Raw genomic sequence first — 24,704 nt, forward strand, 5'->3', positions numbered from 1 at the left:
ATTATCTTGTTCTATTCACACCACACGCGTGGGGGGAGCTCGCCATCGGATAAAAAAAATGAACATCCTTGGTACTGGAAGATAGTACAATCTACGGATTACTGAAAGAGGAAAGGTGTGATGGCTGTAAATTCATGGCGGCTGCCCACCAGAGAAAGAAGCTCCTAGGAAAAGAATAAGGCTGTGTTCGGGATGAGGGAATTTCACAGGAAATGTGGAGGTTTTCTTTCATGTGGTCTTTTTTCCAAATGGTGCAGCTAAGCAGGCCTTCCTCGGGCCTCAGCGAAAAAATGAGGTACGAATGGATGTTCTGATTCCTTTGAAATAGGCACACTAGAGGTTCAATTCCTAAGTTTTTCTGTAGTTGCATCCTTTGAAATAGGCACACTAGAGGTTCAATTCCTAAGTTTTTCTGTAGTTGCATCCTTTGTACCGAACGCCTCTGAAGGAAAAAAGACCACAGGAAAGAAAACCTCCACATTTCCTGTGAAATTCCCTCATCCCGAACACAGCCTTAAAATAAAATAGTGAAGGAAAAGGAGGGCATGGGGCATTTGAACTCTTGCCTCCTGGATGATTGCAACGGTACTAGCCACCAGGCTAGCGTCGGGATCCCGATGAAGAAATATGGCGCGCTCTACTTGGCGCAAAATGAACCAGGTTTTCAATGATTTTTTCCTGGTTTCCTTGGTTTTACGTTTTTTCTTTTCTTTCTTTTTGCTTCATTTTTATTTGGTTTTCTGTGGGTCTTTTTTTTTTTGGTTTCTTTTGTTTTTTGTTTGGTTATCTTATTTCCTCTCCATTTTTTGTTCTGGGTTTTATTTTGTTTCTTTCATCATTTTTCTTGCATTTTCTTTTTTACTCATTTTCCTTTGTTTTTATTTATTGGTTTCCAACTTTTTTTGTTATTCTTTGTTTCTTTATCGATTTTACAGCTTTCCATTCTTTTTGCGTATGTATGTTCAGTTTTATTTTTCCGTTTTTTTTTCTTTGTTCATTTAGCTTCTTTTTCGGTTTTCTTTGTTTCTTTTGGGTTTCATTCTTTTTTTGTATATATCAACATCATTTTTCTAATACATGTTTAACATTTTTCCACTAGTAATAATTTTTTAATGCATGGTCACCAGTTTTTCTATACACATTTTCAAATGCTAGGTTATCATTTTCCAAATGCAAGATTAACATTTATTGAATACATGGTCAACATTTTTTTCTACCCACACTTTAAACTTTTTCAAATATATGATTAGCATTTTTTAAATACAACATTAAAATTAACTATTACATGGTCAACATTTTTGTTAATATATATAATATTTTTGAAATGCTTGATTAACTTTCTAACGATATTAACATTTTCTGAACACATGGTCAACGTTTTTTGAATCACATTTAACATTTTTCAAATGCTACATTAACATTTTTTAAACACTTGTTCATCATTTTTTTTCAAAATTTGATTAATATTTTTACATGCATGATCAAATTTTCCATTATTCTTTAAATACATGGTCAATATTTTTCTATACACATTTAACATTGTTCTAATTCTTGTTTAACATTTTCCAAATACTTTTTTATATTTTTTCAAATACTTGATTAACATTTTGCTATACATGATCAAAAAAATTCACCATTTTTTAATATATGGCTTAACATATTTTCTATGCACATTTAACATTTTCGAATGTTTGATTAATATTTTTCATATGCTTGATTAAAAAATTTAAATACATGATCAAATTGTTTCGTACACAATTTATTCTTTTATACATTTTTCGTATGTGTGATAAATATTTTCTCTATAGTCTATACATATTTAAGATTTCAAATGCTTGGTGAATATTTTTCAATTGTTTCATTTAGAGTGATTTTTGTAATATATTTATTTAGAATATTTGAAGTATAAGCAAGAGTAAAATAGAGATCAAAAAACATAAAAAAATTGAAAAAAATAAAACAAAAAGCGAGGTTGTTGTTCTGGTGGGCCTGGACGGGCCGAAGTCGCTCCAGCCTTCAGCAGCGAGGGTTCCTCCAGTCTCGCTGAATGCGAGATATAGGGGCGCCCCAGCAGTTCTGCAGTTTGGTCGTTGGGCTGATTGGTTTGTCGGCCTGCTGCAAGATTCATGCTTTCTAGTACTTCTAATGCAACCAAACATAGACCGTTTGCGTCAGTGAATGGAATGATGGGGATTCTATGCTCTTATGATTAAATTAAATTTTCCATGATAAACATAGATCAGAACATGATACATTATGTGCACGTGCAGAAATTTGAGCAAAGCTCTACACTTAGAAAAGACAACAAAAGTACCCGAATGTGTGCTCCTGCTCGCAAGGGCTTCAGTTCCTTGCAAGGTCCGGAAAGAAGCCGTGCCCCTCTCGAAGACGTTTGGTCGCGATTCTTGGGCATCGATCGTTGCTGCTCCTGCTAGCTCTGTGGCCTCGGCGGATATCCCAGTGCGGCCTGCCTTGGAGAGGCAAGCCGAGTTGTTGTGCTCTGAGCTCCTTGATATGGCTTCCTTCCGGTTTGAGGAGACGGTCCAGCCTCTGCGTGATGTCGTTGACTCCATGCAAGGTTGGATGTTGCGGATGGAGAGCTTCATGGAGCGAGTTGAGGCTGCACTAGGAGGGCTCTCCCTGGCGCCGCCTGTGTTGCAGAGTGCTCATGTGTTGCGCCCTTTGATTGTGCCTGATGGCAGCTTCGAGGTCGAGAGGGGAGACGAGCTTCATGGTTGTTTCTCCCCTCGTGCTAGAGCCAGCTCGCCGCCGTCGGCCTATGAGGGTCCAGGCAATGATGTGGTTGTGACTCCGGTGCTGCAGATCATGCCTGAGCTTCGGGAGCTGTGTGGAGGCTCGGTTCTGCCTCTGTCCGTCGAACAACCGAAGGTAGACCCTCCTGAGATCTCAATTGTGGCTTTATCGCCAGCGTCACCCCTGGATTCTAGCCAGATACTTGATGCTGAGGAGTGTGGTGATTTGGATGTTTCAATATCTCCATCTCCTAAGTCCATTGGGTGTCAGGCGTCCACCAGTTTACCTCTTGGTGTCATGGAGCATGGAGTTCTAGATGTTGCTGATGTTCCCTCGTTTGCGACCATGGAGCAGGTGATGCCTGTGAGTGACATGACCATTGAGCCAAGTGTGTTGGCACCTACTCCAAATCCAGATGCTCTCTTCGCAAAGAAACTTTGTGACTTGCTCGCCAGTGTGGAGGTTGCTAGACCTGGTTTGGGCAAGTCGATTGCTTGCCTCTTGACGGGGACACCAATAAGGGGCAAACAAAAGAAGGTGGGCAAAGGAAAGAGTGGCGCCATGGGCAAGGCGTCTCTCGCTGCTTGATGGATGACCTTCGATCTCTCGGCTTGTCCGCTTTGATTGGGTTGTCGTTGAGGGTTGGGAGGTGCCTGATGTCTTGTGTCGAGCTGTTCTTGTCGGGGGTCTCTTGGCGTAGTAGCAATATCGGGGTTTGTGGATGTTGTGTATTCGGAGAGTCTGGGAGGGGCCGCATGTGCTGTTGTGGGGTTTCTTGCCATGTGAGGAGTTAGTCCGTGCTCCATTTGTATTGGTTTTCGCCCGGTTTTCCGTAAATTAACTGGGCAATTCTCTTCTTCTTAATTAATCGATGAGGCAAAACTTTTGCCTCTGTTTCAAAAAAAAAATGTACACATTATGAATAGTAAAATCAGAAAACTAGTACTGTTAAAACAAAACAAAACAACGCAGTGAACATGATCCGAAGCAAGGTGGTTGACTGATCCATGTATGCACCTGGTGCAAGATATTAAACAGTTAGTCAGTAGTCATAATGCTTGTATTACTCACGTTCCTCGTTCTTGTAATAAAGCTAGTGATAAGCTGGCATCCTTTGTCAGAACTAGAGGTAGAACTATGACCTGGTTGGGGTCCGGGCCACATGAGGTCCTTGAGGTTGCTAGAGATGATTGTAATGACACTTTGATTGAGTAATACAAGCTTTATTCCCACACAAAAAACAAAAAACAAACAAATCTGATTTTTGTAAATAAAAATGAAGAATTTTCTACATACTTGAAAAAATTATGAAGGAAAAACATTCTAGTGTTCTAAAAAAAATACAAAATCAATGCTCCAAAAATGCTTTCAAAAATAGTTTTCTTAATGGCCAACTTCAACTATTCCACCTAAACTTTGGAGTGATAACGTTGTTGCCAAAGGAGGAGGCAATGTGCATTGAGCAGTTCAAACCAATATGTCTGCTTAATGTGAGTTTCAATTTTTTTTTACTGAAGTTGGTAAGAAGCGTCTCACGCAGATTGCACATACGTGGATCCATACATGGACGTTACTCACTCTTGCAGAAGCCAGGAAGCTTTTGGATATTGGGTGTACCCGGTGAAAGATGGTAGCACATGGTACTTACAATTGGTTTGGATGACAATCCAATAATAGGCTAGGTGTTTAGTCATCTCGACCTATTTTCATCGGTTATGGCAACTTTTTTTTGCTTTTCTTTTCTTTTTAGCTCTAATGAACCGCAGACATCTTGGTACTTTTGCTAAATAATATAGCTGCATGCATTAGTCTGATGCAGAGGCCAGGGTGACCCACCTTTTCAAAAAAGAAATCTTTTGGAGCAACATTGTTTTAATTATTATTTTTTGGCCAGAGCATTGAATATTCTTCTTCACGACTTTTTTTATGTATGCAGACAATCCTTCAATGTTTGTTGCCAAAAAAAATTAATTTTATTTTTTAACTATTGTTTTCAAGTTTACTTTTCACGGGAGAGAATTTGAGCTCGCGAGCTGAAACTCCATGTCCGAGAAGTAACATCCTCTACTGTAAGTTATGTGCACGTTTGGCTCATAGTCAGTGTAAAATATTGCCAGTGATTATGCCATAAATTTTCTAAGCTTCATCCGATTTTTGTGGCTTTGCTCTAGTAGGAAAAATAATGTAGCAGCGTCCCCCTGCGAACTAAACATGACTTATATTTTTTCTTTACATTGGTGTTAACAATTAGAGCTTATACCATTTGTTGGTCTTTGGTTTTCAATCACCTTAGAGGGTGGTTAATAATATAGCCAACAATCAGCTGTAAGATGTTGCATTTCATCTAGAGCCAACCTAGTAGCCGGCTTGTACAATAATAAGTTTTAAACATGTACTACTTTACTAATAGTTGGCCCATCTTATAATTTTACAAAGTGTCTTGGGTCTCGTGCTATAGCCGGCTCCTATTCTACAACCCGTTTTTCTTCTCCCTCCTCTGACTAAGTAAAAATATAATACTTTGTCCTTGTAGCCTGCTTATGTCATCTTACTGTACTTGCTGTTACTAAATAGCCCTTCATTCATTTTCCTGATAGACTGACCTAAATTAATGCAAGGACGTGTACTATTCCAACCATTTTTTGGAGACTTTGCAGTCTTCTATGTTCCAATCATCCATGTGTTTCCCTATCATAATAACAGAATAAATGGACCGTTTGTAAGTTGTAACCGAGGGGACATATTTTCCTACCATAAGAACTGAATAAATGAACGGTTTGTAACACAGGGAACATCATATCAATTCATTCATCATGATATTATTTTTCATGTCCGCAAGGAACTGTTCGAGGAACCCACAGTTATATAAACTTAATTTATGGCAGATACACTGCATTCGGATCAACTGGTTGCATGCAGAGAATCTGAGTCATCGGGTATGTGCCCATTGTGTTTGTAACCCCTTGATGCTTCATTTCGAGTTAATAAAATCCACCTTTTGTCGTGGAAAAAAATGCAATGTATGAGACTTGGACCTACTTTGTCTGATCTCAAGAAGCACACAACATGCCACATTACCTTCATGTAATAGCCAGATGTCCCACATGGGATATATGGACAAAACGACCTAACAAGTTTTTTCTAGATGCAATCTTAATAAGTAGCAGACGATGGCTTGCTTCTAGCTTTGTGCACGAAGAGCGAGACAAGACCAAATTGGTTGGCCGTGCTGCATGCTGCCTGTCGCAGCCAGCGGCATCGTTTGGGTTGGTTCTTGGAGGTGCTTCAGAGGGGGTCCATGAGGCACGAATTGGCACGAGAATTCTTCCCTTTTGTTGCATCAAATCTGTGTACGCATAAGGGTATGGGCAGAACATGCACAGGATAAGTGTCTTCAGACGAATTTGGCACCGCTAAGCAAAGGAAAGGAAACATGGACAGGATCTGTCGGCACTGGTTTCTATGTTATCTTTGCAAAGTTTCCTTCAAGTGTCACTCCTGCTATATATATTCGTTCAGTTTTGCTTCTTTCGTTACCTTATTATTATTAGTTGGAGCTGGCGTTTCTGAATGATACAAGTTCAGAGCAAGGAACTTGGAACGCTTTCATATTTTTACCATCCCACTTTAACATCCATTTCATTATCCTTTCTTCAGTTAAGTTGGTTGGGAAAGCAAGGCAGGAGGATAAGCCAAGAGTTGACAGCTGATTTTGCCGAAGAAAGAGACGGCGCATTTGCGCCACCGAATGCAACCCGAGGCGACGCCAGTGACAGGGGCGACCCGATTAACATGTCGACCAAGAAAAGCAGCGGTGCGTGGCGGGCACTTTGGAGGCATCGTATACCTGTCAACACTCGACACCACTTCTCTTTGTGCCTGTGGATTTGTGGTCTCTCCCATGGTATTTTTCCATCCTTTCAGCCAACCAGCCGGCCGGGACCAGAAGAAAAGCAGCGTGTCAACTTGCAGCTAATCGTTCTGCATACAGCTAAATTTCGTCCACAGCTCATAGCAAACAAAGTACACGCTGTTTTCTTTTTTCTTTTTATGAAAAAAAGGGATCCCCTCGATTTCATTAACAAAATCAAATATCTGTTATTACAACCAGAAACGCAGACCAAACAAACTAGAACCACACACCCCCCACCTCACACACCCTGTGTTTCCAGAACTTCCCCCGTTGCCCTCTTTTTTACAAGGAGGCAAGGCTTTAAGGAAGATAAATTCCTATGTGAACATCACCCACAGAAACTCAGCTAGATCAGACCCAACCTAAACAAAACATCTAAGCAAGCAAAAAAACTCTCAACATAGGTCACTTTTTTGAATCAGTCTTCAATCCTTGGAATCTAAGATGCCCAGCTACTTCGCGCCTGGAAAATGTCACTGGCGACTCGCTCCAGCAGCTTTGCGCCCTGTTGCAGCTCCACCTTTGCGTCCTCCTCCCCCTGCAAAATACTCTAATCATTAATCCAATGCACCATCTTATACATAACCACACTAGGATCAGCAGGCCAGACATGTTGAAAACAGGCTAGATTCCTAGTTTTCCAGATGCTCCAAATCAAAGCCGCTACCCCTACAAAAATTATTTCCTTTTTCTTTTCTCCAAATTTACCCAGCCAAACATTCAAGCATGTTTCCATATCATAGAAGTCACATTGAATCCCTGTTATATGACTAACCACACCCCATATACATCTGGCCAGGGGACACTGGAAAAAAAGATGGTTAATAGATTCATTTTTACCACAAAAAAGACATTATTTCTCACATTTTCCACCCCTGTGAAGTAAAACATCCCTGGTTAAAATACTTTTTTGGTAACTAACCAGATGAATGTTTTAATTCTAAGGGGTATTTTAACTTTCCATAAAAATCTATTTGGACAGTTTTCCCCAACTTTTAACACCGAATAAAAAGATCTAACACTATATTCTCTCGATCCCTTTGGGATCCAGAATAGCTTATCTTCTTCTTTATTCAGAACGACTTCTCCACACATCTTTAATAATTCCTGCCACTGGTCTGCCTTATCTCCCACCAAATTCCTTCTGAATTTCAGCGAGGTAAGATGAGAGGACAAAGCGTCAGCCACCGTGATATGTTGATCTAGAGAAATATTATAGAGTTCAGGGAAAGTGACTGCTTGAATGATGCTGACTGCGAAATTGAGGTTTAAAGGCTATCATAATCATTCGTAGAATCTATGAACGGTTCGAACGAGACCTGCTGAAATGGCCAGTGATCACGACGCGGCACAAATGGCAACACCGAAGCCGGTGGGTTGGTTTCTCCATTTAATCAAGACAAGAAAGGGACCCGACTGCTGTCCAAAACCAACGCACCAAGTTATGCAATCCAAACGTGTGCTACGAATGGCTTGAGACGGAGTGCTTGACCTTGTAAAGGAGTGGGGTTCATGGCCGGCATACTCTGGTGTTATGGAATCACATTCCGGTCTCCACTTCCTTCTTTCTCGTGTGCCATAGCCTGGGCTCTCTAGCTTCTTTTCCGTGACCATCTAATTTCCATCACGGCACTTAATTTTTTTTGGAAAACTTCTGATTCATCTTCAATAATTGTAATACAACACACACCAGAAATAATAAAAATTACTTCTAGATCCGTAGTCCATCTAACAACGACTACAAGCACTAAAGAGAATAGAAGGCGCGCGGCCGTTATCGCCCCTCCCTCGTCCGAGCCGGGCAAAGCTTATTGTAGTAGACAATCGGGAAGTTGTCGTTCTAAGTCCCTATAGAACCAGTGCACCAAAACTGCAACCATCGCCGATGAAGAGACGCGTAGATCGAAAGGATCCAACCTGAAGGCAGCACAAGAACGTAGACGAACGAAGACCCGATCCGAATAGATCCACCAAAGGCAACCACCGACCGAATCCCACGAGATCCACTAGAGACACACCCCTGCAAATCCTCTGATGCACCACCGGGACGGGGGCTAGGCCACCCCGTCTTGCCTTCCTGAGCAGCACACAAACCCTAACAAAGCTCAAGAAACATCTAAAAATGGATCCTTGCCGCCGGCAAGGACCGGGATCCACGACACTCCCATACCCCTAGGGTCACCGGACACGAGGCGGACCGGCGGCGGTGCCCACGGGAGGCAGAGGAACCCTAAGCTTTTTCAGAGAGGTGGCGATGGATGCATGTCGATGCGAATGTTGTGTTTCATGTTTTTGACTACGGGATTAGATTGAACCATGATAACCCACAAGTGTAGGGGATCAATTGTAGCCTTTTTCAATAAGTAAGAGTGTCGAACCAGACGAGGAGCTAAAGGTAGAACAAATATTCTCTCAAGTTCTATCGACCACCGATACAACTCTACGCACGCTTAACGTTCACTTTACCTAGAACAAGTATGAAACTAGAAGTACTTTGTAGGTGTTGTTGGATAGGTTTGCAAGAATATAAAGAGCACGTAAATAAAAAGTAAGGGTTGTTTAGATAAAGATACAACTAAATTAGTTTTAGTAGAGAGTTTTTTGTCACGAGAAAGTTATTTGTCCCTAGGCAATCGATAACTAGACCGGTAATCATTGTTGCAATTTTATTTGAGGGAGAGGCATAAGCTAACATACTTTCTCTTCTTGGATCATATGCACTTATGATTGGAACTCTAGCAAGCATCCGCAACTACTAAAGATCATTAAGGTAAAACCCAACCATAGCATTAAAGTATCAACTCCTCTTTATTCCCATACACCATGACCCACTTATCCGTGTTTGTGTTTTAGTCACTCACGCAACACAGACAATAAGCAAATCATGAACATATTGCAAACCTTACAGTGGGGATCCCTCACGCTTGCGCGACACGGAGAGCACCATAGGACATCACCAATAATAAAACATGCAACTCAAACCAATCACGATCATCAATTAACCCATAGGACAAAACGGATCTACTCAAACATCATAGGATAGCCATACATCATTGGGAAATAATATATAGTGTTGAGCACCATGTTTAAGTAGAGATTACAGCTAGTAAAAGAGGGGTTACACCGCTGCATAGGGGGGGGGGGAGAGTTGGTGATGACAGCGGTGAAGTTGTTGGTGTAGATTGCGGTGACGATGATGGCCCCGGCGGCACTCCGGTGCCACCGGAAGCGAGGGGGAGAGAGTCCCCCTCCTTCTTCTTCTTCCTTGACCTTCTCCCTAGATGGGAGAAGGGTTTCCCCTCTGGTCCATGGTCTCCATGGCATGGGAGGGGCGAGAGCCCCTCCGAGATTGGATCTGTCTCTCTGTCTCTCTTTGTTTCTGTGCTCCCAGATCTGGCCTTTCACCGTTTCTTCCCGGAGATCCGTAACTCAGGTCTGGCCTTTCACCGTTTCTTATATTCCCGGAGATCCGTAACTCAGGTCCGGCCTTTCACCGTTTCTTATATTACGGCGTGTCCACGAGGGTCAGGGGCGCGCCTGCCCCCCCCCCCGGGGCGCGCCCCTGCCTCGTGGCCCCCTCGAGCATCGTCTCACGTTGATTCCACTTCCCATAATTCACATATATTCCAAAAAAATCTCCGTCAGTTTTTATCGCGTTTGGACTCCGTTTAATATGGATTTTCTGTGAAATAAAAAACATGCAGCAAACAGGAACTGGCACTGGGCACTGGATCAATATGTTAGTCCCAAAAATAGTATAAAAAGTTGCCAAAAGTATATGAAAGTTGTATAATATTGGCATGGAACAATCAAAAATTATAGATACAACGGAGACGTATCAGCATCCCCAAGCTTAATTCCTGCTCGTCCTCAAGTAGGTAAATGATAAAAAAACAAGATAATTTTTGATGTGGAATGCTACCTAGCATAATCTTCATGATGTATCTATTCATGGCATGAATATTAAGACACGAGTGATTCAAAGAAATAGTCTATCATTTGACATTAAGACAATAATATTTCAAGCATACTAATAAAGCAATCATGTCTTTTCAGAATAACATGGCCAAAGAGAGTTATCCCTACAAAATCATATAGTCTGGCTATGCTCCATCTTCACCACACAAAATATTCAAATCATGCACAACCCCGATGACAAGCCAAGCAATTGTTTCATGGACATGAGCGTGAGCCATGGACATAGCACTATAGGTGGAATAGAATATGATGGTGGAGGTTGTGTGGAGAAGACAAAAAGGAGAAAGTCTCACATCGACGCGGCTAATCAACGGGCTATGGAGATGCCCATCAATTGATGTCAATGTGAGGAGTAGGGATTGCCATGCAACGGATGCACTAGAGCTATAAGTGTATGAAAGCTCAAACTGAAACTAAGTGGGTGTGCATCCAACTTGCTTGCTCATGAAGACCTAGGGCATTTGAGGAAGTCCATCGTTGGAATATACAAGCCAAGTTCTATAATGAAAATTCCCACTAGTATATGAAATTGATAACTCAAGAGACTCTCTATATGAAGAACATGGTGCTACTTTGAAGCACAAGTGTGGTAAAAGGATAGTAACATTGTCCCTTCTCTCTTTTCTCTCTTTTATTTTTATTTTTTAGGCTTCTTTGGCCTCTCTTTTTTTTTGGGGGGGGGGGCTTCTTTGGCCACTTTATTTTGATAACCTCACATGGGACAATGTTCTAATCATGATGATCATCATACTTTTATTTACTTACAACTCAATATTACAACTCGATATCTAGAACAAAGATACGACTCTATATGAATGCCTCCGGTGGTGTACCGGGATGTGCAATGATCTAGCGTAGCAATGACATCAAAAAAGGACAAGCCATGAAAACACCATACTAGCTATCTTACGATCATGCAAAGCAATATGACAATAAATGCTCAAGTCATGTATATGATGATGATGGAATTTGCATGGCAATATATCTTGGAATGGCTATGGAAATGCCATGATAGGTAGGTATGGTGGCTGTTTTGAGGAAGATATAAGGAGGCTTATGTGTGATAGAGCGTATCGTATCACGGGGTTTGGATGCACCGGCAAAGTTTGCACCAACTCTCGAGGTGAGAAAGGGCAATGCACGGTATCGAAGAGGCTAGCAATAATGGAAGGGTGAGAGTGCATATAATCCATGGATTCAACATTAGTCATAAAGAACTCACATACTTAATGCAAAAATCTATTAGTCATCAAAACAAAGTACTACGCGCATGCTCCTAGGGGGATAGATTGGTAGGAAAAGACCATCGCTCGTCCCCGACCGCCACGCATAAGGAAGACAATCAATAAATACCTCATGCTCCAACTTCGTTACATAACGGTTCACAATACGTGCATGCTACGGGAATCACAAACTTCAACACAATTATTTCTACAATCCACAACTACCCACTAGCATTACTCTAATATCACCATCTTTATATCACAAAACTATTGCAAGGAATCAAACATATCATATTCAGTGATCTACAAGTTTTATGTAGGATGTTATGACTAACCATGTGAATGACCAGTTCCTGTCATCTCTCTAAATAGATATAAGTGAAGCACGAGAGTTTAATTCTTTCTACAAAAGATATGCCCATACTCTAACAAATATAAGTGAAGCAAAAGAGCATTCTACAAATAGCGGTTTCCTATGTGAAGAGAAACAGGCAATCCAAACTTCAAATGATATAAGTGAAGCACATGAAGCATTCTATAAAGCCATACTCAAAAGATATAAGTGAAGTGCAAAGAGAATTCTATAAATCAACCATGTACTATCTCATACCAGCATGGTGCATCAAAGAAAAGTGAAAACTAAATGCAAAAGACGCTCCAAGATTTGCACATATCACATGAACGAAATGAATCCGAAAACATACCGATACTTGTTGAAGAAAGATGGGATGCCTTCCGGGGCATCCCCAAGCTTAGAAGCTTGAGTCTCCTTGAATTTTTACTTGGGGTGACTTGGGCATCCCCAAGCTTGAGCTCTTTCCTCTCCTCCTTTTCCTCATATCAAGACCTCCTCGATCCTCGAACACTTCATCCACACAAAACTCAACAGAAAGCTCGGTAAGATCCGTTAGTATAATAAAGCAAATCACTACTCTAAGTACTGTTGCAAACCAATTCATATTTTGTTTTTGCATTTTAGCTACTGTAATATAACTTTTCCATGGCTTAATCCACTGATAGAAATTGATAGTTTCATCAAAACCAGCAAACTATGCATCGAAAACAGAATCTGTCTTAAACAGGACAGTCTGTAGGAATCTGAACATTCACCATACCTCTGGTACTCCAAAAATTCTGCCAAAATTAGGAAAAATAAAAAATTTGTATATAAAGACAGTGCAAAACTTTTCAGACCCGTTTGACGTTCCAATAAAAAATGTAAAATCGCACACTACAGCCAAAGTTTCTGATTCTGCACCGCACAAACCAACAAGCATGTAAAGATTCTAAAGGCAAATCTTGGCACATTATTTTTTATAATACAATGGAATTGTACAAGGGGATAATTATTTTTTTGAAAAGTTTCTGTAATCAAGATTCACAAAGTTTCCGTGAGCGTGGACAAAGTTCAAGGCTAGCTCCCACTTTAACAATGCTCGTCTTTCTCACTTTCACTTTCCTTTTCTGAACATTTTTGGGTTCCCCTCTTTATTTTTTTGTTTTTAAACTATATAAAAACACTCAACAGAAATAAATGACTCTCTAAAACTTCCGGGTTGTCTCCCTGGCAGCGCTTTCTTTAAAGCCATTAAGCTAGGCATAAAGTGCTCAAGTAATGAATCCACCCGGATCCCAAGGTATATCAAAGCCAATCTTAATTAACAATGATTTGTGATTTAGTAGTGAGCACAAAGTAACATATATCATGCAATGACGAAGTCTAACTCTCTTCCTATGCATTGGCATGTCATAAAAGAACAATTCATGCACACATAGTAAAGGCCAATGCATAGTATAAACAGTTTCTTGCAATTTTATTTTATTGGAAACAAGGAGAGGAGGAGATGTAGTTCCTCTCTCATAATAATTGCAAGTAGGAGCAGCAAGCACATGCATATTATATTCATCAAAATCATCATGTGTAGTAGTAAAACGCAACCCATCAATATAATCCTTAATAAGGGCAAACTTCTCCGATATAGTGTAGTCAGGAGAATTCAAAAAGATAATAGGACTATCATGCGTGGGTGCAATAGCAACAATTTCATGTTTAACATAAGGAACTATAGCAAGTTAATCTCCATAAGCATAATTCATATTGGCATCTTGGCCACAAGCATAGCAAGCATCAAGTTCATCAAAAAGGGATATTTCAAAAGAATCAACGGGGTCATAACAATCATCATAGCAATCATCCTTCGGTAAGCACGAAGGGACATTAAATAATGTATGAGTTGGAGATTTATTCTCATTAGAAGGTGGGCACGGGTAGCTAATCCGCTCTTCCTCTTTTTGTTCTTCGTTCTCCTCATCATCTTTTTCATCCAATGAGCTCACACTTTCATCAATTTCTTCTTCCATAGACTCCTGCAAAATATTAGTCTCTTCTTGGACAGCGGAGACTTTCTCAATAAAATCATCAATATCGGAATTGAATTCATAATTCTCATAGCAATATTTAAGTATAGCAAAATTTTCAGGTCTGTAAACAGCATCATCAAGATTTTCACACTCTTTAAACAAAGCTTCAATTTCATAAGTACCCATAAAAGCAACGAATTCTTCTATTTGTTCCACATCATAGTAATCATATATACCATTAGCATAAGAAGCCAAGGTTTTATCATCATTAAATTTGCATGAAAAGGGAAGGTGTGGAGCCTTCATCCTAGAGCAACAGGTATAATCATATCTCAAGCATAGTTCCCGAGCATACCAATGCAACATATGAATTTGATCCCATAATAGTTTCCCTTTTTGAGTCAAGCGATAATCCCTAAAGTATTCACGTTGATCCAACGTGTCTCCCATTACAAAGTTGAATGGGGTTTTCTCAGGATTATCAAAGTAGTACATAATATCTTTCACATAATGAGCATCGAGGGTTTTAGGAGGTTCCCCATCTCCATGAGTGGCAAGTAAACCTAATTTTTTTGGTATTTCTTGTTCCATATCCATAACTAAAGATAGAGAACAACTTAGAACAACAAATAAAAATTACTTAGTGATAAAGCAAACAAGCACACACGAGAATATTCACCCCACCCTATAACTCCCTGGCAACGGCGCCAGAAAAAGGTCTTGATAACCCACAAGTATAGGGGATCAATTGTAGCCTCTTTTGATAAGTAAGAGTTTCGAACCTAATGAGGAGCTAAAGGTAGAACTAATATTCCCTCAAGTTCTATCGACCACCGATACAACTCTACGCACGCTTAATGTTCGCTTTACCTAGAACAAGTATGAAACTAGAAGTACTTTGTAGGTGTTGTTGGATAGGTTTGCAAGAATATAAAGAAAACGTAAATAAAAAGTAGGGGCTGTTTAGATAAAGATACAACTAAATTAGTTTTAGTAGAGAGGTTTTTGTCACGAGAAAGTTATTTGTCCCTAGGCAATCGATAACTAGACCGGTAATCATTATTGCAATTTTATTTGAGGGAGAGGCATAAGCTAACATACTTTCTCTTCTTGGATCATATGCACTTATGATTGGAACTCTAGTAAGCATCCGCAACTACTAAAGATCATTAAGGTAAAACCCAACCATAGCATTAAAGTATCAAGTCCTCTTTATTCCCATACACCATGACCCACTTATCCGTGTTTGTGTTTCAGTCACTCACGCAACGCAGACAATAAGCAAACCATGAACATATTGCAAACCTTATAGTGGGGATCCCTCACGCTTGTGCAACAACATGGAGAGCACCATAGGGTAGCACCAATAATAAAACATGCAACTCAAACCAATCACGATCATCAATTAACCCATAGGACAAAAAGGATCTACTCAAACATCATAGGATAGCCATACATCATTGGGAAATAATATATAGCATTGAGCACCATGTTTAAGTAGAGATTACAATGAGTAAAAGAGGGGTTACACCGCTGCATAGAGGGGGGAAGAGTTGGTGATGACGGCGGTGATGTTGTTGGTGTAGATTGCGGTGACGATGATGGCCCCGGCGGCACTCCGGTGCCACCGGAAGCGAGGGGGAGAGAGCCCCATCCTTCTTCTTCTTCCTTGACCTTCTCCCTAGATGGGAGAAGGGTTTCCCCTCTGGTCCATGGTCTCCATGGCATGGGAGGGGTGAGAGCCCCTCCGAGATTGGATCTGTCTCTCTGTCTCTCTCTGTTTCTGCGCTCCCAGATCTAGCCTTTCACCGTTTCTTATATTCCCGGAGATCCGTAACTTCGATTGGATTGAAATTTGAACACGATTTTTATCCGGATATTAGCTTTCTTGTGGCGAAAGAAGGGCAACAACCTCCTTACGGGGTGTCCACGAGGGTCAGGGGCGCCCCCCTGCCTCGTGGCCCCCTCGGGCATCGTCTCGCGTTGATTCCACTTCCCATAATTCAAATATATTCCAAAAAAAAATCTCCGTCAGTTTTTATCCCGTTTGGACTCCGTTTAATATGGATTTTCTGCGAAATAAAAAACATGGAACAAACAGGAACTGGCACTGGGCACTAGATCAATATGTTAGTCCCAAAAATAGTATAAAAAGTTGCCAAAAGTATATGAAAGTTGTATAATATTGGCATGGAACAATAAAAAATTATAGATACAACAGAGACATATCAAACCATCACGTGTATCTCCTCCTCCACCCGCAACCCTAGTCGATCGCCTCCCCCTCCTCTCGATCTTTCTCTCCTCGCCGCTGCTGGAAAAGGCCGTGCGGTGCCCATGACGGGGCAGCGAGGATCGAATCCCTGGCGGTCTCATGGGCCTTCGATAGGGGATCCCTCCGCGTCTTCCTTTGCGGTTGCAGCAAGGTGAGTCACGGATGCGACCTTGTTCTCTGGATCACTTGGGCGAGGCGTGGCGATGGTCCGACAATGCTATCTTGCTAGAGGTCAGAGGCGCGGGTGACTAGGTGCGTTGCTCCTCCCGTGGCGGCGCAGCGTGCTACCTGTTGAGCACTGCGTTGGTTTTCCCTTGAAGAGGAAAGGGTGATGCAGTAAAGTAGCGGAAGTATTTCCCTCAGTTTTTGAGAACCAAGGTATCAATCCAGTAGGAGACCATGCTCGAGTCCCACGCACCTACACAAACAAATAAGAACCTCGCAACCAACACGATAAAGGGGTTGTCAATCCCTTCACGGTCACTTACGAGAGTGAGATCTGATAAGATAATATTTTTGGTATTTTTATGATAAAGATTAAAAGTAAAGAAAGCAAAATAAACGGTAATAGAAATAACGGTAGATTAATATGATAGAGAATAGACCCGGGGGGCCATAGGTTTCACTAGTGGCTTCTCTCAAGATAGCATAAGTATTACGGTGGGTGAACAAATTACTGTGGAGCAATTCATAGAATTGAGCATAGATATGAGAATATCCAGGCATGATCATGTATATAGGCATCACGTCCGTGACAAGTAGACCGACTCCTGCCTGCATCTACTACTATTACTCCACACATCGACCGCTATCCAGCATGCATCTAGAGTATTAAGTTCATAAGAACAGAGTAACGCTTTAAGCAAGATGACATGATGTAGAGGGATAAACTCAAGCAATATGATATAAACCCCATCTTTTTATCCTCGATGGCAACAATACAATACGTGTTGTTTCCCCTTCCTTCACTGGGATCGAGCACCGCAAGATTGAACCCAAAGCTAAGCACTTCTCCCATTGCAAGAAAGATCAATCTAGTAGGCCAAACCAAACTGACAATTCAAAGAGACTTGCAAAGATAACCAATCATACATAAAAGAATTCAGAGGAGATTCAAATATTGTTCATAGATAATCTTGGTCATAAACCCACAATTCATCGGATCTCGACAAACACACCGCAAAAAGAGTTACATCAAATAGATCTCCAAGAAGATCGAGGAGAACTTTGTATTGAGATCCAAAGAGAGAGAAGAAGCCATCTAGCTAATAACTATGGACCCGAAGGTCTGAGGTAAACTACTCACATATCATCGGAGAGGCTATGGTGTTGATGTAGAAGCCCTCCTAGATCGATGCCCCCTCTGGTGGAGGGCCGAAAAAGGCCCCAAGATGGGATCTCAAGGTACAAAAGGTTGCGGCGGTGGAAATAGGTTTCCATGGTGCTCCCTGGATGGTTTCGGGGTACGTAGGTATATATACGAGGAAGAAGTAGGTCGGCGGAGCCATGAGGGGCCCATGAGGGTGGAGGGCGCGCCCAGGGGGGTAGGCGCGCCCCCTGCCTCGTGGCCTACTCGTTGATTGCTTGACGTCCACTCCAAGTCCTCTGGATCACGTTTGTTCCGAAAATCACGTTCCCGAAGGTTTCATTCCGTTTGGAGTCCGTTTGATATTCCTTTCCTTCGAAACACTGAAATAGGGAAAAAACAACAATTTGGGTTGGGCCTCCGGTTAATAGGTTAGTCCCAAAAATAATATAAAAGTGTATAATAAAGCCCATTAAACATCCAAAACAGAATATATAATAGCATGGAGCAATCAAAAATTATAGATACGTTGGAGACGTATCACAGCGGCTCTCCCTATTTTTTTGTTTTGTTTTGAGTTCTCTTTTATCGTCGGTTTAGTCATTGTCTGGTGGAGTTAATGTCGCGAGGCATGAGCCTCAATTTTTTTTAATGTTCTTTCGTGATGTTTAACGGCGACCGAATTTTAATATAAATGAATACTTTGGTGCATATCAATAAGCGGAACCAGTTGCTCATAATTCAACACTTTAAAGTAACCTAGCTCCATCATGTTCAAATGACCATTAACGCAACTACAGTCGTTTAGTCATCGAATGACTCAGGATGAAGATCAAAGTTCTATTGGTGCTCATAACAAGTTTGGACTAAAATAACCAAGATGACAAAAAAATTGCATCTATGCACTGTCATAGACCCGAGGAGCCACAATTATGGTAGGAGTGGTCGGTGTAACAAAAGTAGGGGATCTTCTTTTGACCCCTTTACTTGTGCACGGGCAGTAGAGCCGCGCGCCACGGCCACACTTAGCAGGGCAGAGGAGGGAAGCCAGAGAGAAGCCGAAGCCCAAGACAAACAAGACGCCAAGACCAAGAACACAAAGAGCAGAGGGGCGAAGCAGGTTCCCCCGGCAAGACCCTTGCCGGGGCAGCCTCAGCAGCCCCGGCAAGAGCCTTGCCGGGGCAGCTCGCCCAACACCAGCGGAGCGAGCCACCCTTGAGCCCAAGGGTTCCGGACGCCGTCAACAGCTACGTTGGAACCAGGGCTCGGGAGGCACCTCCGTGGTGGCATGCAGATCTTTGTCAAGATCATGAATACATGAGATCAGATGAGAACCAGAAGACGACGACCCTCGGCGAGATCCTAGCCGAGGAAATCCACAAGACCCCCGGTAAGCGCCTTGCCGGGGACGACCACAACACCACGGCAAGACCCTTGCCGCCCCCCGGCAAGGCCCTTGCCGAGGACACCAGCGGAGCCGCAGCCAGGCCCGCGTCTGCCAAGGTGCCACCACCGTCCCCAAGCAGCTGCTAGCTCAACCAGCTGGGCAGGCACCTGCATGGCGACGGGCGGCCTCTACACCGACTCAGCAAGCACCTGCGTGGTGGCATGCAGATCTTCGTGAAGACCCTACCACCGCGCCACCTCAGCAGCCTGCCTGCCTACATGGCACCGCACGCATCGCTGGCCCGGGCGCGTGTCGAAGCGAGGCGGGGCGGCGACGGACGGGACGGGCCTCGTTCCCGTCCCCGATAAAGCTAATGGACACCTAAGTAGCGCATTTAATGTGCTTTGTCCCGTAACGCCGGGCGATAAGCTCGTGCACTGTACACCTTTTCACCTCCTGTGTGCCACTGTGGCAACCCCTTTTGCCTATAAAAGGAGGCCTGAGGCGACCAGGGGAAGGATTCGGCTCTTTTGGGCAAGTTACACCCCGTAGCTAGCTCAAGAACACAAGAACACTCAATACATCCACCAAAGCAGGACTAGGGTATTACGCATCTTCGCGGCCCAAACCTGGGTAAACGATCCGTGTGCTTCCTGTCAGACCTGCTCTTCTCACAACCTCGCGCCCGCCAACCGTAGAAGGGATTCCAGTGATCCCATAGGTGTCGTTTCCCACCGACATCTTTGGCGCGCCAGGTAGGGGGTGCGCAGTTGTGAGAATCTGGTCTAGCAGTTAGCCTAGCAGTTCTTCATCGCCATGGCTCCCAAGAAGAAGACGATCACGACGATCGGCTCGTCGGGAGTCGAATGGCCCGTGCCAGTGCGGGCGAGCAGCGGGCCAGTCGCGGACAGAACCCGAGCTGCGGCCCGCGAGCACCAGCACCGCTCTGGCAGTCAGAGCCTGGCGAGCGGCGTCGTTCGTGCGCCAGACGACGGCCGCGCACTGCCAAGTCCAAAGACGGAGCTGGGCCCTCCAGGGGTGTCGCTGTGCCACCTACGGGCGGTGCAGCAACCTCCAAGACGCCTACACCGTCGCCCACAGTGCGCTCTTCCTAGGGTGTGCGCGACCAGCAGTGTCACCACGCTGGTGACCCTGGACATCGCCGTGGGAAGAGCCCTGTGCATCATCCGCGGGACGGAGGAGGCCAGCATGCCCGCCGAAGTGCTGGCGAAAATGGCACGCAGCCGCTGAGCCGTGATAGAGCTCCTTCTAACATGGTTAGAAGTCGAAGCGCACCACGGTCCACGTAGCTTTCGCCACCACCCACGCCAGCAGACGCTTTGGCGCGCGTGCAGCTACTCCTCGACTTCCCTCCTACCGCGGAGAAGCTCGACGAATGGAGGGCCACCATCCGGAGCCTCGTCGCCGTCGCCAACAAAGATGATCCGCGACCGGCGGGGCCCTCGGGCCGGCGCTCCGTCGAGCCACCACATACCAGCGGTGGAAGGACTGGGGGAGCTGCAGCCACAGTACACACTCCTCCTCCGCGCCGGTTGCTGCCGGTGCCGGTCCGTTGTGACGACGCTTGTGATAACATTTCCATAGCGTCGTCCGACCCACGGACCCACCGCGACCAGCGCCAAGTTCTTCAAGAACGAGCCCATGAAGATGCTCGAACCACCATCGAGCCCCGGCGCGATACACGCTACCAGTCGGATAAGCGGGCAGGACCCGCTATGGACCACCCAGCACCGAGGGGCTCCGGCGGCCTACCTTACGAGGTGGGTTGCCCAGCCTTCACCTGTGAGCTGCCGCAGTTCCAGTGGCCGTCCCACCGCACGTTCAAGCCCGACGTCGGCGAGAAGTACAATGGCAAGACCCATCCGTCAGAGTTCCTCATCTACACCATCGCGATGCAAGCTGTTGGAGCTCGCGATGACAAGGTGCTTGCAAATTACTTCCCGTTGGCACTAAAGCCCGACGTCATGTCCTGGTTGATGCACTTGCCGGCGGATTCCATTTCTTCTTGGTCGGATCTGTGCCATGAGTTCGTTGGTGCCTTCACTGGAGGCCACCAAGCTCATGGCCAGGCCAGTGATTTGCATATCATTCCCCAGAAGGAAGGGGAAACCCTGCGCAAGTACATACAGAGGTTCAGCCGGGTGCAGTACAACATCCCCGATGTTCATCCCGCCGCCGTGATTAGCGCGTTCCATCAGAACTTGCGTGTGTGAAGAGCTGGCGCTGAACAAGGTTAAGGATGTGGCCGAACTTTATGTTCTGGCTGATAAATGTGCCAGGGCTGGAGAGGGAAGGAAGTACCCCGACGAGGATGCCAGCGCGGAAACCGACTCTACGGACGAAGACACCGCCGCCCCGACAAAGAAGGGCCGGCGCCGCAACAGGAAACGCAAGGATAAGACCGTGCTTGCCGTCGAGGGATCCAAGGACACCGGCGCTGCCAAGAAGGCCAAGGCAGACGACCCCGACAAGGAAATAGCTGGGTGCGCCGCTTGCCGGGCCTTGGCGGCTGCCGACATGCCAGGAGGCTCCGACAAGCAATACTGCAAGATCCACCGCACCAAGGGCCACGACCTCCAGAACTGCCGGCAAGTCAAGCTGCTTGCTGAGAAGCAAAAAGCTGAGTATGAGAGGTGGGACAAGGAGAAGGGCCAGGATGGTGCCGAGGGATCCGGCAAGAAGCATGGCGGCCAAGGAGGTCGCCGCGGCAAGGATAACCAGCAAGAGAGGCCCGCTCGAGGCCGCGACAAGAAGCAGAAAGACGATGATCATGACGAGGACGACGAGTCTGGCGAGCATAAGTTCCAGAAGGCGACGGAGGCCATGTGCGTCGATGGTGGCGCCTCGCTGCATACTTCTCACCGCCAACTCAAGCAGTGGGCGCGTGAGATCACAGTAGCAGAGCCGGCGTTCGACGCTCAGAAGCCGCTAAAGTGGTCCAGCACGCCTATCATCTTTGGCGCCGAGGACCACCCTGATCGCACAACTGTGGTCGGGTGTTTGCCGTTGTTGGTCTCACCAACGATACGCAACCTCAAGGTGAACAAGATGCTGGTTGACGGCGGGGCCGGTCTGAACTTGATCTCACCCGTTGTGATCAAAAGGCTGCAAATTCCTAATGGAGACCTCAAAGAGACGGGCACGTTTCAAGGGGTCAACCCGGGAAGGAGTCAGCCGAAGGGCAAGGTCGCGCTGCCTGTGACGTTTGGAGGTGAGCTGAACTACAGGACGGAGAGGATCGTCTTCGATGTAGCCGAGATACCCTTTCCCTACAGCGGGATCCTCGGCCGCCCGGCACTAGCCAAGTTCATGGCGGCATCACATTACGCCTATAACACGCTGAAGATGCCTGGGCCGATGACCATCATCACCGTTCCCTGCGACAAGAAGGATACGCTGATCTGCGCCGACCTACTCTACCGGGAAACAGTTGTAGCAACTGCCGCCAAGGCACTTGCTCCTGCCACTGAAGCCCCCCCCCCCCCCCCCGGGGGGGGGGGGAGAAGACCGGCAAGACCTCTCGCACCCACTCCAGAAAGCGCACCTCTTCGGAGTGTTGTGCTACCGTCGAGGACATGCCAGAGAGCTCCACCGGCAAGAGCAAGAAATCCAGAGCTGCGCCACCAGAGACCAAGAAGGTGTCCGTCAAGGAGGATGGCACGGGAGGGGCTTTCACCATAAGCTTCACCCTCGACAGAAAAAAGGAAAGCGCGCTTGTCACTTTCCTGCGGGCGAATGTCGATGTGTTTGCATGGCAAGCATCTGACATCCCCGGTGTTCATGTTGCTGTCTGCCCCCATGCGCGACCCGTCAAGCAGAAGGTCAGGAGGCAAGCTTTGGAACGGCAGGAGTTCATCACAAAGGAGATCAGGAAGTTGGAAGCAGCAGGCTTGGTGAGGGGAGTGCTCCATCCGACGTGGTTGGCCAATCCGGTGGTGGTGCGCAAGGCAAACGGGAAGTGGAGGCTGTGTATTGATTACACAGATATCAATAAGGCTTGTCCTAAGGACCCCTTCCCGTTGCCGTGCATCGACCAGATTGTTGACTCCCCGGGTGTGATCTGTTATCATTCCTCGACGCCTACTCGGGCTACCACCAGATCTTCATGACAAGAGAAGACGAAGAGAAGACAACATTCATCACCCCATGTGGTACGTATTGCTTTTTACGGATGCCTTTCGGGTTGAAGAGTGCTGGCTCGACGTTTGCAAGGGCAGTCCAAATTGGTTTTGAGCCCCAGCTACATAGAAATATGGAAGCTTATATCGATGACACAGTGATCAAAACCAAGGACAAGGCAACTCTTGTACAAGACTTAGAAGAGACGTTTGCCAACCTGCGCAAGATCAACCTCAAGCTGAACCCTGAGAAGTGTGTCTTCGGCGTTCCGTCCGGCAAACTTCTCGGGTTCTTTGTGTCGCAGCGTGGGATCGAGGCAAACCCAGACAAGATCAAGGCTATCGAGCAGATTGAGGCGCCCAAGCGGATCAAGGATGTGCGTCGGCTCACTGGCTGCGTTGCCACCATGAGCCGATTCATCTCCAAGTCTGCCGAGCGCGCCCTTCCCTTTTTCAAGATTTTGAAAAAGGCGGGCCCAATGGAGTGGACCCCGGAGGCCGAAGCAGCACTGCAGGATCTGAAGAAATACCTCTCTTCTACACCAGTACTGGTGGCGCCTAAACCACAAGAGCCGTTGCTGCTGTATCTGGCGGCGACGAATCAAGTGGTCAGCGCCGCGCTGGTGGCGCAGAGGGAGGTCGACGAAGAGGCAGTGGCAACGGCAGGGCCTGGTGCCGGCAAGGCAAGGCCCCCGGCAGAGTCTGACGCCATCGGGACAGGGCCCGCGCAGCCAAGTGAAGTGGTGCAGAAGAAGAAGAAGTTGATGCAGCACCCGGTTTACTTTGTCAGCTCCCTCCTGCAGGGGACTAGGTCAAGGTACTCCGGTGTGCAGAAATTGCTCCTCGGCCTCCTTATGGCCTCGAGGAAGCTGCATCATTACTTCCAAGCCCACGAGATCACTGTCGTCACCCGCCTCCCGTTGCAACGGATACTGCACAACCCAGACGCAACCGGAAGGATTGTGGAGTGGGCCTTGGAGTTATCAAGCTTTGGTTTGAAGTTTGAAAGTACTTCGACAATCCAGAGTAGAGTCTTGGCGGAGTTCATTGCAGAATGGACCTCAACGCCTGACGAGGAGATCCAGGAGACCACTCTCCCCGGCAAGGAAACAACTCGCGACTAGATTATGTACTTTGACGGGGCTTTCTTGCTGCAAGGTGCCGGTGCTGGTGTGCTGCTCGTCGCACCCACCGGAGAGCACCTCAAGTATGTAATCCAGATGCACTTTCCCAGGGAGATGTTCACCAACAACACTGCTGAGTACGAGGGGTTGCTTGCCGGTCTCAGGATCGCGGCAGACCTCGGGGTTAAGAAGCTCATCATCAGGGGTGATTCGCAGCTTGTCGTCAGACAAGTCAACAAAGATT

This window comes from Triticum aestivum, chromosome 7D, assembly GCF_018294505.1.
Source record: "Triticum aestivum cultivar Chinese Spring chromosome 7D, IWGSC CS RefSeq v2.1, whole genome shotgun sequence".
Classification (NCBI taxonomy): Eukaryota; Viridiplantae; Streptophyta; class Magnoliopsida; order Poales; family Poaceae; genus Triticum; species Triticum aestivum.